This window comes from Somniosus microcephalus, chromosome 7 (genome assembly GCF_052327205.1).
Source record: "Somniosus microcephalus isolate GS21.2 chromosome 7, FLI_Smic_1.0, whole genome shotgun sequence".
Taxonomy (NCBI): Eukaryota; Metazoa; Chordata; class Chondrichthyes; order Squaliformes; family Somniosidae; genus Somniosus; species Somniosus microcephalus.
The window spans coordinates 125088695-125107378 of record NC_140993.1 but is presented as its reverse complement, the minus strand read 5'-3'; the positions used below and the strand labels follow the sequence as shown (position 1 = coordinate 125107378).

Sequence of the window (18684 nt, the reverse complement as noted above, 5' to 3'; positions counted from 1 at the left end):
TCGCCATCCAGCCCGGCCCGGGCCGGCCCACCCGGGCAGCTGCGCCGATACACTGGCCACAACCTGTCGGCGAAAACCCGTGGGGGTTCTCCCTCTAGCTGCACTGTCTTTTCTAAACGGAGGAACGGAGTTCCGTCCCCCTCTCCCATGATCTCCAGAATCTCATCCCGTAGCAACTCATAGTCCCTGTGCCCTCTCTTGCTCTCGTCAGGGAGACACTGGAGGAGCGAACTGTCCAGGGAGAACAGCAGCATTTTAGACTGTTCAACCCCGTCGCAGTCATTGACTGCTGCGGTCTGCTCCACGTCCCTGAAATGCACGGAGGGATCTCCTGACTCGGAGAGTTTTGGGATGTGACTTATCATCTCTCTTAGCTGTCGTGCGCTATGAGGCATTATGATCTGACTCTCAAGGGGTCCGTCATCGCCATTTTCTTCATTTGGACCGATCCTCCGGTGTCTCGTTGGACACATTGGCGCCGACCCCGACTCTACTGTCTGGGGTTGCTCTACCTCAGGGCTCTCTTCCTCTACCGTCTCCGTCTCCTGTCCCGGAGTCCAAGACTCCTCATAGGCAGGAGGCGCAGAAGGTTCGGGGGTTGGTACCCCAACTGCCTCTTGTGGAATCGGTCTTTTGGATTCCTTGGCTAGCAACAGCTGACTCGCTGGTGGATTTATGAGACACACCAACCCGTTTGCCTTCGCTAGGGCCTTTCTCAGGTCCTCTAGCTCCCGGCGGCAAGTGCTGTGGTCGGTGTTCTCAGATCTACCCTCCATGGCCGTCTTATATGCTGCCCTGGCTCCCAGGAGCTTTTCCTCTTGGGCATCTACTTGTTTGGCTAGACGGGAACACCTCTCTCTCATTCTACCTTCACTGGCCTTGGCCTCAACAACCTGACATTTTAAATATTCTACCCGGGTTTCGTGGCAGCGAATTACAGAGCGGCGTTCCTGGTTCAGCGCGTCAAGCGATTCAATCAGTTTTTGACCTCCCGCAATCTTTTCCTCTACGCCTTTAAGCAAGCCGTTGATCTGGACTGTCTGTGCTGCAACTACCTGGTCCAAAAGCTGGACTTGCTTCTTGTAGCACATCAGCCAGACCGCCTTTTCTACAGATTTCTTATGCTCTCTACCCGCTGTCCACTTGATGGCTGCGTCTAGCGGGCGCCTATCCCTTAGTAGATCAGATATCCATTGTTTTGTGAGGTTGACTTTTCCGAAAACATAATCTGCTATTCTTTCATCCATCACATTTCGTTTATTCAGATCTTGATCTAACACACTACTTTCCTGCTGCCAAGGTCCTGCCGCGGTCGCCATTTCTGTAGGGGGTTTTTCCTCTCTCTCTTGCCCGTTCTGGCCCCCTGCCAGGCTTCGTGCAAGAATTACCCTTGAGTGGTTCGACCCACCCCCCCCTACGGTTCTAGACCTTGGACTTAGATGCAGAGAACAGTAGTGCAGAGAAGAGGACTCAATAGACCAGGCTGAATAGCACGAAATGGATGCTTTTATTTTTGAACAGTTTGAAGCATTACAAAATACATGTCATAGGCACAGATTAAAATAACTACAATCATGCACAAATTTATGAACTTGACTCTATGGAAATGGGGAACACACGGCACATCGTAAAAGGGGAAACACATTACGATTTCCCTTAACTCCCTCCCCTATACCTAAACTAAGTTTTGACCTGGGGAACTTGGGATCATGCTCACCACTCTCGAAATCGCGAAAAGGGGTTCGCAGACCTTTTGACACCGCTTCCCGTCGTCACGTGGATTGGAAGCTTCTGGCACAGTCGATATTCTCTCCTCCCTCGAGGCGGTGGGGTAGACCCAGCCTCGATGAGCGCTCGTTAAGGTTGAGATCCACAATCGTGGATTTTTGTTCATGGAGCAGACCTAGATGCAGGTTATGCACATGGGAGAATCTTGTGGCCTAGATCGCCAGTCCTCCAGAGGGTTTCTTCTCCGTCGGCCTGGGTCGTCGATGATCTCCCGACCCCAGTACCCGGGCCACCCTTGTCGTCTTCTCGTCGTGGCCGAGCCTTGTTTGGCTGAACACCGGCCACGTTGTCCTTTTTCCGAAACCGTCCGTCTTTAAAAAGACGAAAACGTTTTCATCGATTCTGCATCTGCCGAAGTGGAAGAGGCGCCGATCCTGGCCCCGTCCGAAGAAGTTGAAGTCGTCCAAGAAGAAGAAGCAGCCGCCGTCCAGTCAAGTGAAGTTGTTCAAGTAACCCCAAGTCCGAAGTTTTTTAGATGGACTTTCAATCCATAGTTATACTCTTTTGGGACAGTCTTATCTCCCGCCAAATCATAGTCCTGTCTTTGTATTAATTTTGGCGGGCAGAAATCTCTGCAGGGGCGCTTTGTCTTGTAACGGAGCCGGTGATAACTTAAACTGGCCTTCCTGGCCGATAATGTCTGTTAATGTCCTTTGCATTGTCACCGCGGCTCGGTTCGCATATTGATCGGTCCGGACATTTTCCTTGATGGCTGCTAAATGGTTTTTCCTTTGTACGATAAATGGGTATAAGTGTTTTTACATTGTCCGCCCATATCTTGATGGGCCCCATCCTGTACTTATAATCCATTGAATATGTATGCTGTTGCTCTGAGTTTCGGTTCCCAGATACTGGCTTTCGTGGGCTCACTGTCTTCAATCCACAAGCCTGTCTGGCTTGTAGTAACAGAAATAAAATGGTTCATAAACTGATCACGGGGCCTGGCGGCCATTTTGTATGCCCTTTCATCAAAGGTTTTTCTGTGCAAGCTTACTTTGGTCAATAAACAGTCTTATTTTATCCAGTTTTCTTGCGTGATTTTTGCTGAAAATTGCGAATCTTACAATTGCATATTGCAGATGCTCATAAGTCAATCTGTTAGTGCTTCGGAATCATTATCAGCGACTCGTGCAATGTCAATGAGAGAGATGTAAAACTATTCTGTCACCAGCTTGCTGTGATGCACCCGTCTGTCCGTCCCCCACTTGCGCATCTTCCTCCACTCCGACGATCTCCAGGACGACCTCCTCCCAGGGGGTGAGGTGGGCTACTGAGGGTGGCCCTCCTCCTGTCCTCGCTCTTTCTCGCTTATTGTGAGCTCTCTTTTCCTGCAATGAGGGAGACAAGTGGAGGTTGAGTGAGAATGAAGGAGTGAGTGTAGAGATTCCATAGCATAGATACTTAGAAGGAGACAAAGATGGAGTGAGGTGGCAAGACCAAGAGCCCTCCCTGTGTGTTGTCAGTTGTTTTCATTGCATCACAGTGATAGGGAGCGTGAGGGTTGCATAGTCGAATAGTTAGGTGAATGTGACCATAGAGAGAAAGGGAATGGGTAAGGGCGCATGGATGTCAGTGTCAAGTGGGATGTGGAGGCAGAGATTGCTAAAGCTGAGTGCTGGTGAGGAACGGCAATGGGAATCAGATTGAGGGTGATGGGAAATTCATACTCACCTTTCCAGTGTGCAGAAGGTCATGAAATCTCTTCCTGCACTGAATCCAGGTTCTGCGGGTTACCGATAAGGAGCTGACCTCCTCTGCCACTTGCAGCCACACAGCCTTGGTCTGCTGGGGAGGCTTCTTCCTCCCTGAAGAAGGGAAGAGCACCTCTTTATGAGCTCTTGCTCCCTCAACCAGAGCCTGCAGGGCAACATCGTCAAATCTTGGAGCAGACCTAGTTCTTTCACTGGCCATTCTGCCTCCAGGTCCCTGTAGCATTAAAGGCCAAAAGGTTGGCAGCCTGCGAAGAAACAAGGCTTGTTGCAGACCTTAAATGCAGCAGCAATGATGACATCATCGGATGCGACTTTCAGACTGGAAAAACTCATTTGCCATGGGTTCCCACATGTTGGAACTCAATTGGACAATTAAGTTAAAATCGCATGAATCTCCCAAATCAATTTAGATTCATGTGGATAACACGAAATGCGGATTACACGACCCCAACCCGCCCCTGAATTAAAATCCTGCCCAATACTTCAAATGGGGCCTAAGCGGTGTTTTATAAAGTTTTAGCATAGATGCCTTGCTTTTATACTTTATGCCTCTATTTTAATGCCAAGGATCCCGTGTGCCTTTTTATCAGCCTTCTCAAATTATCGTCCCATCTTCAAAGACTTGTGTATATACTGCCTCTTTAAAATTGTACCATTTCGCTTATATTGCCTCTCCTCATCCTTCCAAAGTTAATCACTTCACACATCTCTGCATTAAATTTCATTTGGCATGAGTCTGCCCATTTTACCAGTCGATCTATGTCCTCTTGACATCTATTACTATCTGTTTACTACATTTCCGAGTTTCGTGTCATCTGCAAGCTTTGAAATTATGCTTTGTATACCCAAGTTTGGGTCATTAATATACATCAAAAAGAGCAGTGGTCCCAGCACCAAACTCTAGGGGACACCACTGAAAACTTCCCTCCAGTCTGAAAAACAACCGATCACCACTATTCTTTGCTTTCTGTTTTTTAGCCAATTTCATATCCGCAAAGCCACTGCCCCTTTAATCCCATGGGCTTCAATTTTGCTAACAAGCCTATTATGTGGTACTTTATTAAACATCTTTTGAAAGTCCATATACACAACATCAACCACACTACCCTGATCAACCCTCTCCGTTACTTCATCAATGAACTCAATCAAGTTAGTCAAACATGATTTGCCTTATATTGGAAAATTGTGACTGACTGCCTGTGATTTTCAATTCATTGTTTAAAGCAATGAATCATGGTCAGTGCAACCACAATTTTCCAATATGCATGGCAGCATGCAAGACCCCATTGGTGGCATGAGGCCTTGCAAAATTTACCCTCTGTAGCCACTTTCAGATTGATGCAAAGCAGTTTTGGCTGCACATCAGAAGATGACCAAGTGCAGTAGAGACCTAAGCTGTGGGGCCCCCTTCACAGAGGCTGTCTTGCACCACTTTGAGTTTGCATCAAGTTCAGTGTAAGTCCTGCCTTAAACACTTGAAAAGAAAGGGTTTAGAAATCAAGGGGTAGGTTGCATTGGTTTCACTAGCACAATTCACCCCAAATTGTCCAAACCAGCACAAAAAAACAAGGAATTTCAAGCGCAAGTTACATTCAGCGCAAATCGAGTTTCTGCGCTCTTTTGCACTGGTTTAAAAAAACATCGATCTGAAAGCTGGCCCACATAACTAGGCCCCCAGATCGAATTAACGATCATGGCAAATTTCTGCTAATTGCGTCCATTTGCGGCCCTTTGAATAGGCTCTTAAAATTAAGCTGATTTTTTAGACGCGAGGGCACTAATGGGCACTTTTTAAAAGCTTTCAAATCTTAAATCATATTGGGCCAGATATTCCGACCTTCACGGGTGCGTACGAAGTGTGTACACATCCGTAGGGGCCTCGCAAGTGCCGGTTTCAGGTATGCGAAGCGCATGCGCTAAAACCCGACACTTCTAATCTGTCAAGAATGCTCTTGACAGACTTTCCGCCTGCCCAGGAGATGGGCCTCCGCCGGCAGGGAGTTGCGCTTTCTGCACAACTTCCACCCGCTGAAAACCTTTAATAATCTTACACCTGGCAAAAGCAGGAGTAAGGTCTGCATAAGAGTTTAAAAAAATAAAAAATAAAAATTTTCACTTATTTATAATTTAAAAATACTTTTAAAAAAGGTAAGTTTATTTTTAGCCCCGTAAAAACCTTTAATTATTTTATTCAAAAAATTAAATTTTTGTTTAAAATATTTAATTTAATGTAATTTTAACTAATTTTAAATACATGATTTAAAAAAAAAATTATTTAATGTTTTACTGTGTTTTTTAAGTGATCCCCATTTATACTTTTGGCAGATCTATGCGTAGAGACTTGTCAAAAGTGTGAAGGGATATTCCCTTCGTTGATTGGTTCCCCAAGGCCCACGTGATCCCAGGGACGCTTGCGAACCACATGCATCCCTGGGATACCTGGGCCTCTGCGCATTTCGTAGAGCAGAGGCCCAGGATCGGAAGTCTCGGGACCTACGGAACCAGCAGGTAAGTGCGTAGATTTTTTCCGATTGGAGGCATCTACCCGTAGGAAGCCTCCGATCGGAAAATCCGGCCCATTTAATTTACTAAGAAACTGACTACTGTACACCAATGAAACTAATAAATGGTTCTGCATAGTTTTTTTAAAGTAATTTTCAGTTCTTTAAAATAAGGTTACTCTCAGGTGGTAAGTAAAAATGCTTACTTTTTGCGATAGACCCATTTTCAGCTGTATTATTAAAACTGGTTACCACTCTTGAATATATCAAAGAATATTTTTTAATGCAAGGAAGAAAAAACAATAACGTTCTAAAACAGCCCGATTGCACTGGTTCAGGGACTATATTACATTTATGGTTATGCAAATGAGTTTGGGATGAAACTTGAACCATTACTTCACTTCAGAAAAACAGCGCAATTTTGTGCGTAATTTGTGCCAGAATTGCCGATTGTGCCCAAAGCGTAAACTCTACCCTCAAGTGTTTTTATGAATAGAATAAGATTTCTGCATAACATACCACTTGTACCAGCAGAGCTCATAACTCACTCATCTATTTCACATAAACAACTGATCCCAGCATATATGTCTTATATTTTAGGGATGAACAACTAAATTTCCCCAATCCAATTTAGTGACAGTTAGATTTAATTAGGAAAATCTAGTTTTACAGAGTTTGGAAGATGTAGAGTCAGCTATCTATTTGAAAATATTGGGCTGAGAGTGGCAGGGAATATTTACACCACATAAGTGCCAGCTAATGACCATCATGAAGAAGGTGAAGCCTAGTCATCTCCCTTTGATCATCAATGACACTATCCTCACTGAGACTTGGACATACGTCACCATTGCTTCATTGTAGCTGGGTCAGAATTTTGGAATTCCTCACCTAACACCATTGTGGGAGCACCATCAACACAAGGATTGCAGCACTTCAAGGAGAAGGCCCACCATTACCATCTCAGGGCAACTATGGATGGGCTGTAACTGTGGCCATGCCAATATTACCCACATCCAGAGAACAAATAAAATGGTGCACTTTAATAGCGAGCTTTGCCTTTATTCACAGTTGCCTATTTTTAGGCAACAGATGAGTTAATGTGCTAAGACCTTGAGCTCTGCATTGGCAGAAGGCCCATCTGTTATATAGTGTGCTAGCCCCAATACACGATACTACATTGTGGTAAGATCTAGACTTGCGCCTGGTGCCTACCATTATAGTGAGTTGCTAATCACAGCAGCAATGTAGTGGGAAGGTGCAAATCAGAGACTGGCTACTTCCTGCTAGGGGAAATGTAATTAGAGGGAAAGTCTCCTCGTAACTTAATTGGAGGCTTTAGAGCTGAATGTTTAGCTTTTGCACCTTCTCACACTCCCCTTATTCAAAGGCCATTTAAAATCCAGGCTAGGTGGTGTATGGCCTTATAATCAGAGTGGGAACATATTCTGGGGTCTGTTGCATCTGTGGTTGTCTGTTGGGCCTGTGCACTAAGAATGAACTATTTGTGGCTGGTATGGGGTGAGAGTTGCCACTGTCCTGTTGTGTACTAATGCTTATCTCCGTCAGATTAATGAAGTATATATTAGTTTCAGCAATACTTCATGATCTTCAGATATAATTGTTCTGACTATGCTGCAATGATTGTGTTACAATAAAAATTCAATTTTGCCTGCCAAGTATTACATATGCATCACCTTATCTCATATTCCATGTTAAACCCTATCTCAGCAACTGTAAGAGTGAGAAAATATAAAATAGGAAAAAAAAGTTACATTCAGTAATATAAATGTTTAAAATGCAGCATGCCTGATGACTAAGTGGGTAAATGTATGGCAAGGTAAACTCATACAGACCAAAAGGCCCCAGGTTTTATTCTAGTCTGTGGTGAGTTCGCTAATCTTAGCTGGGACAGGGGTTAAGCATTACCGCCTTGCATTTCCTCCATTTTTGCACCCAGAGACACATGTAACCTAGGCACAAACCAATAATGTGAATTAAAAGATCATGGAATTTTGGGCCTAAGTGACTTACACACATAATTACAATATGCCCAAATTTCCTCAATCTTGTATGCTATCATCTATCAATTCTGACCAATTCAGTCACCGTCCATAAAACTGGACAAGTTTCCTGAAAGTTTCCTCTGCGCTTGCACAGAGGCTCTCTTAAAATTACAACCAGATTATCAGGTGCAGCAGGAAACATAGGGCTGGATTTTGTGGGGGGTCAGCAGGCACGATCAGTGGCAGGTTGGGTCGGAAAGTGTTTTTTTTCCTCGTGGGTCGGGACCCTGCTGCGAACCTGCCGCCACATGCATTTACCAAATGGCGGGTCTGTCAGCGTTGAGCAGACTTGACACGCAGCAGCGGGGGAGGCAATTAAAATCATTAGTGGCTTGTTTACAGCCACTTATCAATGGTCTTTTCCCAGCTTTTTGGACTTGACAGGTCGCCCACCAGTTTCCCGCTGTGCTGAGACCTCATCCGTGAAGCTGAGGCAGGAGGTCACTTGCCATTGAATCAGCTGATGAGTTGACAGCTTCAAATGTCAAGTCAAAGCTCCCAGCTGATTGAGAAATGTTCCTTTAACCATTAGCTTCTCTAAACTGCATTTCCACTACAGATGCAGGATGTTGAAAGTCTTTACACGAGTCTCCATCCAGTTTGACCTCATTACCTCCCCACCATTGACAGACCGCTTCTGTCATCTCTACTTCACCTGCCATCTATTCCATCAGCATGGGTGCCCTTGAAACTCTCACTTTGGTCCTCAGAATCCCACCATGAAGAGCCCCAACACCAGCAGCACCAGACACACCAGCAGCACCAGGCACACCAGCAGCACAGCACCAACAACAACACCAACCTTCTCCGCAATCAACTGATGCTGCACAAGACACAGGGCATCAGCACCCGACCACAGTGCTGCCCGGAGGCCAGGGGTGGCCTCACCATGGCCAGATTTACTTCACTTGACGCTGTATAGCCTGACTGCCACATGGTGCACCAGGTTGACACCACTCCACCCCAACACCATAAAGCATCCCTGCAATGCCCAAGCCATTCCTTTCACACTCATCGCCATTGTGGGGGGTACCGTTATGTCTCACCATTCACTGCAACTCACTAAGCCACTTCCAAAGGTGCACACAAATCTGTCCAAGACTGGAAAGTATTGAATATAAAGGTTTCAATGTTTGACACCACATTAACAGAAACTTTACATGAACATTGCATAAAACACCCAAATGCCTATCCTTGTGTGTTAGTTGGTATGATTGGACTAGAATGATGGTGAGTGTGAGAGGTGGCTAGTGAGATGGGGATGTGATAATGTAGATAGAGAGGGATGGGTGGAGGTGCAAGATAAGTTGGTGAGAGTAAGGATGTGCAGGAGTAGGATAGGGAAGGCAGAGTGATGGGGATGTGATGGGAGGCACTGCAGGATGAGGCTGAGTGTGGCTTTGCAGTAACATTTTGTGATCTACTGAGATCATTGAAAGGTTTACACCACTGCAGCCTGGTCCTCCTGACCACATCCCTGCTTGTGTCCTCCTGTGCAATGTGCAACCAGGCTGTGTTGATCTCCAGGGGAGGTCTCTTCCACCCATGGGAAGGGAAGAGAACCTCCCTGCGTGCTGTGACTCCCTCTATAAGCATATGGAGGGAGTCATGGGACAACCTGAATGCAGCCATGGACATCTGTGCAGTGATTGTCAGTGTTTGCAGCACTTCAATGCTGTAGAACACTAGCAGCACAAATGTCAAATTAAAGTTGGCCAGGGTCGCTTTAAGGAAACCGACTGATGATACGTCATCAAATGACGTCACCAGACCCACTTCCTCTAATTGGCTGGGAAACTCGCTGGATGGGCTTAACAAGCCCAATCTAGGGAAATTCATTTCAGAGGCCGGGATGGAGCCAGCAGCGGGGTCAGGACCTGCCACCGACATCGCCCGACACGGACTCGCTGAGGTTCGTAAAATCGCAGCCATAGTAATTTTTCTGGGGTTTTATCTGCAGTTTTTGAGCTATTTGAAAACGTATCTTCACTGAGACCTGCACTGTATTTTCTGTTTCTTCGAATGCATTTTTATGGCATAAGTATAAGTCACATTAAATATTGAAAAGCTTCTCCAATTGTAGGTTCTTAAACATGCTGTGCTAATGTGCATGAATGATGGGTGAATGAGGTGAAACTTTAATTTTCATACTTGAAGAAGAAATATATATATTTCCTCGGGCGCCCAATTGTTTACGCTAATTTACACCCATTTTTACACATATTCTAATTAGATTAGCAGGGAATTCCGATGTATCTTGAGATCGGGAAAATGGGCGTGGGAATCGGGGCATTTTCGGGTCTAAATTCTAAGATGCGCCACACAGGAAATTCATAGCCTACAGTTGGCCACTGGGCCAAGGAGGGAAAAACCCAGCCAGGCTTTCTGTTCCTTATTACTATCCAGTGACTGCTCATTCTCACACATGAATAAGGTCCATGTGGGTGAGATACTGAGTGGTGATCAGCACTCCTGGAACCATACCCCAGCAAGAATGAGCAGTTCCAGGAGAAGGTGGGAGATAGAGGGGGAGATTTTTTTTTAATTTTCAAAATGTGCAATGACAAAAGTGAATAAATAAAATACATAATGACAGCTGAAGACTGAAGCAGAGCACTTTGAAAGGAATGAGTGAAAAGATCACTGTCAAAGTTTGAAAAAAGTTTTCGAAAGAGTGCACAAAAAGCTCCCTGTAAAGATTACTGCCCGTGTCACTTGGTTCCATGCCCTGGAGCTATCACTGGGCCTCATCGGATGACTACAGCTCAGGGCATGAAATCATTTGTTCACTCAGTTTCTGTGGAACGAGTTTAGAAATGTGTTTTGAATAGACAGCATTTTCTTTGTACAGCGAGTAAATAACAGAACACAAAGTTGGTCAGCAAGTTTGTTTCAACATTTCCGGCAGAGGCTTTTATATTGGAGTTAAGGCAAGTTTTACAAATATGTTCCACTTTTGACTTGAGTGCAATGTTAAGGGTAAGTTGAAATTGCAACTTAGTGACTGGGTGTTAAGGCAAAAAAAGAATTATGCTTTGTTTGAGGAAGTATTTTGATTTGTATTATTTAACAGAATCTGTGATGTAAGGAAAGGTAACAGTGCCACGTAGGGAAAGATTGCCTTCGGCTGCTATATTCTAGCAACAGTTTAAATGTAGCAGAAAGATTGGGGTTAATGTGAACCTAACCCACTGAGTAAGACATGAGGGGGTTCAGTCAGACCATCCATTTTACACCCTGCCCGATGGGAAATGAAATTGGGCAGGGTGTTAAAGGGCAGTCAGATTGAACCCGCTCATTTCCTGCCTGGCAGGTTAGGTTCAAATTACTCCCATATCACTATTTCTAACAAAATTATAGAAGTTTTTTTTAAGAACCCTTTTATGATTTTGCTTGAAAAAGTGAACATAGGATTTTTTCCCACCAGGTTTAAGTCACCAAAGGAAATTTGTCTCTGTAAACTTTTAAAAATGGAGGCTAATTTTAACTATTTTATTAATTGAAATGCTATATGATATTCGTAACAGAGTGTTACCATGTTTGTATGAAGTTTATCTGCTCATTATTTTAATGCTGGCATTAACCAATTCATGCTGTTGGCAGAGATTTTCAACAGTGAATTTTGAATATTCTGGCAAATTGTAATTATGCATAATCAAAATTGTACATATCGGTTACACTGAATATGGATTAACCTACAAATTGATGCAGTGCAGGACCATTTAAGTTCTTGGTTGTTTTGATACTGTTTGGTCAGCCATATGTTGGACATGCATGGAAACCAATCACCATCTTTAAGGGTCTCTGAATCAAGCTATTGAGAAATCTGCTCCTGTGGTATCCATTTACTTAACTTGGAGTGCACTATAGCCCATTGGGAAACACCCCACTTATCTAACTCCAGAGGGTTCAGACGCAGGTTGGTAGAGCCAAGGCTTAGGGACCCTAAGTTTGTACAGGGATACTGTTAAATTTAACTAGCTAAAATCATGCAACATATCAGTAACAAACATTGGTAAACTTCCTGCTGCTTGTCCAGCTAGCAACCACCCTACCCATTAGAACATTAGTTTGCATGGTTATCTAGAGCTGAATGAAAGAATCCCAACCCTTGGTGACAGGTCACAGAAAATCACAGAAATCACAGAAACCCCACAGTGCAGATAGAGGCCATTTCGGCCCATCAAGCCTGCACCGACACATATCCCACCCGATCCCCGTAACCCCTATACCAACACATAGCCCACCCTATCCCCGTAACCCCACGTATTTAATCCCCCTAACGCTAAGGGTCAATTTATCATAGCCAATCAACCTAACCCGCACATCTTTGGACTGTGGGAGGAAACCGGAGCACCCAGAGGAAACCCACGCAAACACGGGGAGAACGTGCAAACTCCACACAGACAGTCACCCGAGGCCGGATTCGAACCCGGGTCCCTGGCGCTGTGAGGCAACAGTGCTAACCACTATGCCACCGGTCTATCCCTCTAGATTTCAATAGTGAGCCAGGCTGGCTGTTCAATCAGCAAAAGTAACCTAGAGTATTGCAGACCTCCCGAGAGCAAGTATCAGATTACCAAGTCTGCCACAGAGTAGCTGACTTAGTTCTAAACTTCCATCGCTGGTGTATCATTTTGAAGCCACTTTTACCCCAAAGAGACCTAATTGCCTCATTCTGCACCGCCCGCCCCACCCCCCCTCCCCCCAGCACCCGCCAGGATGATAGTCACTATCAAGTTAGAGAACTGACAAGTGTGGGTGGATGGCAGGTACCAGGGGCTCCTCAAGAGCAGCACAGTGAACAGCACAACTCACCATAAAATGCGTGACTGTATTGCCACCATCTGTCTGAATGCAGCATAGACACACACCATACCTCATTGAATGGTGGTTCCATCAGTTGAAAATTGGAGCTTCAGCAACCCAGTCATGTTAGGCATAAAACCCTGGATAACTGACCATGTGTTGTCATACCTTCTCCCCAGGTAATGCCATCCAGCATCGGTCATTGCAAGTCTAATTTCCTGCAAGCAAAGTATGAATCAAAACTTCTGTTGTTAAATGTTTGAGTTGCAGTTAATTTCTTTTCAAAACCATATTTTAAAATATTTGTGTAATTCTGATTTAAATTTGAACAAAAATAAATAATTACAACAGGGTAGGAATGGGAGCTGATATTTTGCTGAGTGCAGCTGTATGGACTTATCATTGGTGGAAATTAGCTGCCATACCTATATAGCAGTTTTGTCCAGGAGAAGGCTAGGAATAGTCAGGGGAAGCAGTTGCAGTTAAAGTGGACTGGAATGACATGGCGGATCTTAATTCATCTCTGTTATCTGAGTATCCACTATTATCTGTCCCTTAACACTACAGGCTGAGAGAGAAAGTAACCTAGATTTTTGGATCAGTGTTAATTTAACATTGGTGTTAATTGATTCATTTTAAATGGCAATCAAAAAATCCAGGCTGGTCAGTTTAATGCAAGTAAAAACAGATCCTACCCATACTGTTCACAAAATTACCAGAAAGGTTGGATTTCATTATTCCAAAAATAGCAGCCTGAACATCTTCCCATTACAGTGCTAGCTGTTTCATTAATGAGTCTAGCACCCAGGCCTCAATCATCCTTTCTTGCAATCCCTTCCAGCTTGTTGATGCAAGAGTGAAACCCTTTGTACAAGTTTGTACAAAGATGGGAGGGAAAGCAGTGAGTGAGGAGGACATAAAAAACCTGCAAAAGGACATAGACAGGCTAAGTGAGTGGGCAGAGATTTGGCAGATGGAATATAATACTGGAAAGTGTGAGGTTATGCACTTTGGCAGAAAAAAATCAAAGAGCAAGTTATTATCTAAATGGAGAGAAACTGCAAAGTGCTACAGTACAAAGGGATCTGGGGGTCCTGGTGCATGAAACACAAAAAGTTAGTATGCAGGTGCAGCAGGTGATCAGGAAGGCCAATGGAATCTTGGCTTTTATTGCAAGGGGGATGGAGTATAACAACAGGGAAGTCTTGCTGCAGTTATACAGGGTATTGGTGAGGCCACACCTGGAATACTGCATGCAGTTTTGGTTTCCATATTTAAGAAAAGATATACTTGCTCTCGAGGCAGTTCAGAGAAGGTTCACTCAGTTGATTCCGGAGATGAGGGGGTTGACGTATGAGGAAAGGTTGAGTAGGTTGGGACTCTACTCATTGGAGTTCAGAAGAATGAGAGGCGATCTTATCGAAACATATAAGATTGTGAGGGGGCTTGATCGGGTGGATGCGGTGAGGATGTTTCCACTGATGGGTGAGACTAGAACTAGGGGGCATAATCTAAGAATAAGGGGCTGCCCTTTCAAAACTGAGATGAGGAGAAACTTCTTCACTCAGAGGGTAGTAAATCTATGGAATTTGCTACCCCAGAGAACTGCGGAAGCTGCAACATTAAATAAATTTTAAAAATGGAGATAGACAGTTTCCTAGCAGATAAGGGAATTAGGGGTTACGGGGAGAGGGCAGGGAAGTGGACGTGAGTCTAGATTCGGATCAGCCATGATCCTATTGAATGGCGGAGCAGGCCTGAGGGGCCGTATGGCCTACTCCTGCTCCTACTTTATATGTTCTTATGTAACCTAGAAATTATCATTGGCGACATTAGCAGCCAAACATTAATGTATTCACGTGACATTTTAAATAAATTACATAGGATTACATTGGATATACAGCACAGAAACAGGCCATTTGGCCCAACCAGTCCATGCCGACATTTATGCTCCACTCGAGCCTCCTCCCGTCTTTCCTCATCTAACTCTATCAGTATAACCCTCTATTCCCTTCTTCCTCATATGAACTTAAAAACATAAGAAATGGAGCAGGAGTATGCCATTCGGCCATCGAGCCTGCTCCGACATTCAATAAGATCATGGCTGATCTTCTACCTCAACTCCACTTTCCTGCACTATCCCCATATCCCTTGATTCCCTTAATATCCAAAAATCTAGCGATCTCTGCTTATCTAACTGCCTCTTAAATGCATCTATACTATTCGCTTCAACCACTCCCTGTGGTAGCGAGTTCCACATTCTCACCACTCTCTGGGTAAAGAAGTTTCTTCTGAATTCCCTTTTTGATTTCTTGGTGACTATCTTATATTGATGGCCGCTAGTTATGTTCTTCCCCACAAGTGGAAACATTCTCTCTGTATCTACTCTATCAAAACCTTTCATAATTTTAAAGACCTCTATTTCAAGAGAAAAGAGACCCAGCCTGTTCATCCTTTCCTGATAGTTATACCCTCGCATTTCTGATATCATCCTTGTTAATCTTCTCTGCACCCTCTCCAGTGCCTCTATATCCTTTTTATAATATGGCAACCAGAATTTTATGCAGTACTCCAAGTGTGGTCTATCCAAGTTTAGCATAACTTCACTACTTTTCAATTCTGTCCCTCTAGAAATAAACCCTAGTGCTTGGTTTGCTTTTTTATGGCCTTGTTAACCTGTGTCGCTACTTTTAGCGATTTGTGTATTTGTCCACCGAGATCCCTTTGCTCTTCTACCCCACCCAGACTCGCACCCTCCAAGTAATAAGTGACCTCCTGATTCTTCTTACTAAAATGTAATACCTCACATTTATCTGTGTTGAACTTTATTTGCCAATTATATGCCCATTCTGCAAGTTTATTAATGTCCTACTGTAATTTGTTGCCGTCCTCCTCAGTATTGACTATCGGCCCCAATTTGGTGTCATCCGCAAATTTAGAAATTGTGTTTTTGATTCCAAAGTCTAAATCGTTAATATAAATTGTAAACCACAGTGGTACCAGCAATGATCCTTGTGGAACACCACTTCCCATCTTCTGCCACTGTGAATAGCTACCCTTTACCCCTACTCTCTGCTTTATACCTTGAAGCCAGTTAGCTATCCATTCTGCTACTTGTCCCCTGACTCTGCATTCTCTAACCTTATTCATTAGTCTATTATGTGGTACCTTATCTATGGCCTTTTGAAAATCTAAATAAATAGCATCTACTGCATTATCCTTGTCTACTCTCTCTGCGACCTTGTCAAAAAATTCAATGAGGTTGGTCAAGCAAGACTTTCCCTTTTGAAATCCATGCTGACTATTCATTATTATATTTTTGGCTTCTGGATGTTCTTCTATTTTCTTCTTTAATAGGGATTCCATTATTTTTCCAACTACCGATGTTAAGCTGACTGCTCTATAGTTCCCTGGACATGTTCTATCACCCTTCTTAAATTCTGGCACCACACCTTGTTCTAACAAATGGGTTAACACCTGCGTTAAAATAGCAGACAGAGGAATAACATGCGAATGCATTAGGCATTCATCTGGTAACATTGGCAACAATAATTAGGTGAAAGTGATTACTGAGCAATCTTACTGTCATTACAGAGTATGGGTGAATTCCACCTACATTAGCATCGAACTACCATTCAAAACGGAGTACTTCCTTTTTTCAAATTATACTTTAACCATTGGGAAGCAGTGACCTAATTTTAGGAGTGAAAGACATTGCTTTTCTTGCCAGTCAGTTTCTGAAACTGTTGTAATAATATATATAAAACAGTTTTGTAACTCAGCAGGAAAATGGATGTTGGAATCATTTTGGAATACTGATTGATAACCCTGGGTATTTGGCTACACAGAGTTACTTTAGACAATTTAGTAAGAATTTTTACTCATCTTACGTAGATTTGATAAAACCTTCCCTAGAATAGGGAAACCTTACTGTCATCACTATGTATGGCTGAAGTTGCAAGACCAAATTTGATTCTTTAATTGTCCCTTTCATGCTACAGAGTTACAATCCTGTGATATAACAGAGCTAGCACTAGTGCTGCAAAAGCATAGGCACCCTCCCCAAGTGGGTTTTGCTGAGCATTTGCAGTAGAAAGTACCCCAAGCAGCAAAATGAATTGGCCCTTGCTCATGGTATTCTTTGCAAAGTCCATCATCTTAGATGTGGTTATAGATGAGAGCTGATCTGTCAAACGTTCTGTGTCAGTTGTGGTTCAGTTGGTAGCACTGTCACCTCTGAGTCAGAAGGTTCTGTCAAACCTGCTATATAGGCCAGTTATTGACTGTTGACATTGCTGGTCTGTACAAACCTTCCCAATATCGGGAAATGGTTCCGGCCAGACTAGCAAAATTGCAAACATAATGTTGCATTAACTAAGCACATGCAGTTGTCCAGTTGTTGCTACATCTATCCTGACAAATAAACAGGGTGATTCACCATGAACGGGTACAAGCAAAATTACAGAACAAGTAGTTTATAGGCCCTCTAACAGTAGCTATACTGTTGAACAGAGTATTAATCAAGAAATAAGAGGAGCTGGTAATGAAGGTAATGCATTAAACATGGGGACTTTAATCTTCATATAGATTGAACAAAATAAATTGGCAAAAGTAATTTGGAGGACAAGTTCATAGAATGCATTCGAGACAGTTTCCTAAAACAATACATTGTGGAACCAACCAAGGAAGAGACTATATTAGATTTTTTTTATTCATTCATGGGATGTGGGTATCGCTGCCAAGGCCAGCATTTATTGCCCATCCCTAATTGCGCTTAAGAAGGTGGTGGTGAGCCACTTTCTTGAACTGTTGCAGTCCCTGTCATCCCACACTGCTGTTAGGTAGTGAGTTCCAGGATTTTGACCCAGTGACGATGAAGGAATGGCGATATATATCCAAGTCAGGATGGTGTGTGACTTGGAGGGGAACTTGGAGGTGGTGGTGTTCCCATGCACCTGCTGCCCTTGTCCTTCTGGGTGGTAGACGTTGCGGGTTTGGGAGGTGCTGTCGAAGAAGCCATGGTGAGTTGCTGCAGTGCATCTTGTAGATGGTCTTCTGTTGTGTAATGTGACAGGGTTAATTAGTAATCTCACAGTAAGGGATCCGCTGGGGAAGAATGATCATAATATGATAGACTTTCACATTGAGTTTGAGAGTGGTGTACTTAAGCCCAAAACTAGTGTATTAAACTTAAATAAAGCCAATTACATAGGTATGAGGGGTGAGGTGTCTAAGGTAGATTGGGAATTAGATTAAAAGTTATGGCGATAGATAAGCACTAGCAAACATATAAAGAAATATTTCATAATTCTCAACGAATATACATTCCATTGAGAAATAAACACTCCACAGGAAAAGTGATCCATCCATGGCTAACTAAAGAGGTTAAGGATATTAGATTAAAAGAAGAGGCTCATAATGTTGCCAAGAAGAGTTGTAAGCCTGAGGATTAGGAGAGCTTCAGAAACCAACAAAGGTTAACCAAAAAACTGATAAAGAAGGAGAAAATAGAATAAAGACAAGAAAGACTTGCATTTAAGTAGCACCTTTCACGATCACTGGACGTCCCAAAGCGCTTTACAGCCAATGAATTACTTTTTGAAGTGTAGTTACTGTTTGAATATAGGAGATCCGGCAGCCAATTTGCGCACAGCAAGGTTCCGCAAACAGCAATGTGATAATGACCAGATAATCTGTTTTAGTGCTGTTGATTGAAGGATAAATATTGGATAGGACACCATGGATAACTCACCTGCTCTTCTTCAAAATAGTGCCATAAAATATTTTACATCCACCTGAGAGGGCTGATGG

The 18684-nt window shown here is 43.5% G+C and overlaps 1 protein-coding gene across 5 annotated transcripts in view; it reads left to right on the top strand.

The window, feature by feature from the left end:
* Nucleotides 1-18684, top strand: part of st18 (ST18 C2H2C-type zinc finger transcription factor) — a 586894-nt gene that overhangs the window by 128779 nt on the left and 439431 nt on the right. Inside the window, exon 1 of one of the 5 annotated variants that reach the window (XM_085992908.1) lies at nt 10879-10998. The exons of the other annotated variants lie outside the window; for them this stretch is intronic. The gene's annotated coding sequence lies outside the window, so the exon portion shown is untranslated. Of the gene's footprint in view, nt 1-10878; nt 10999-18684 lie in introns of those variants that run through there. 5 annotated transcript variants of the gene reach the window in all.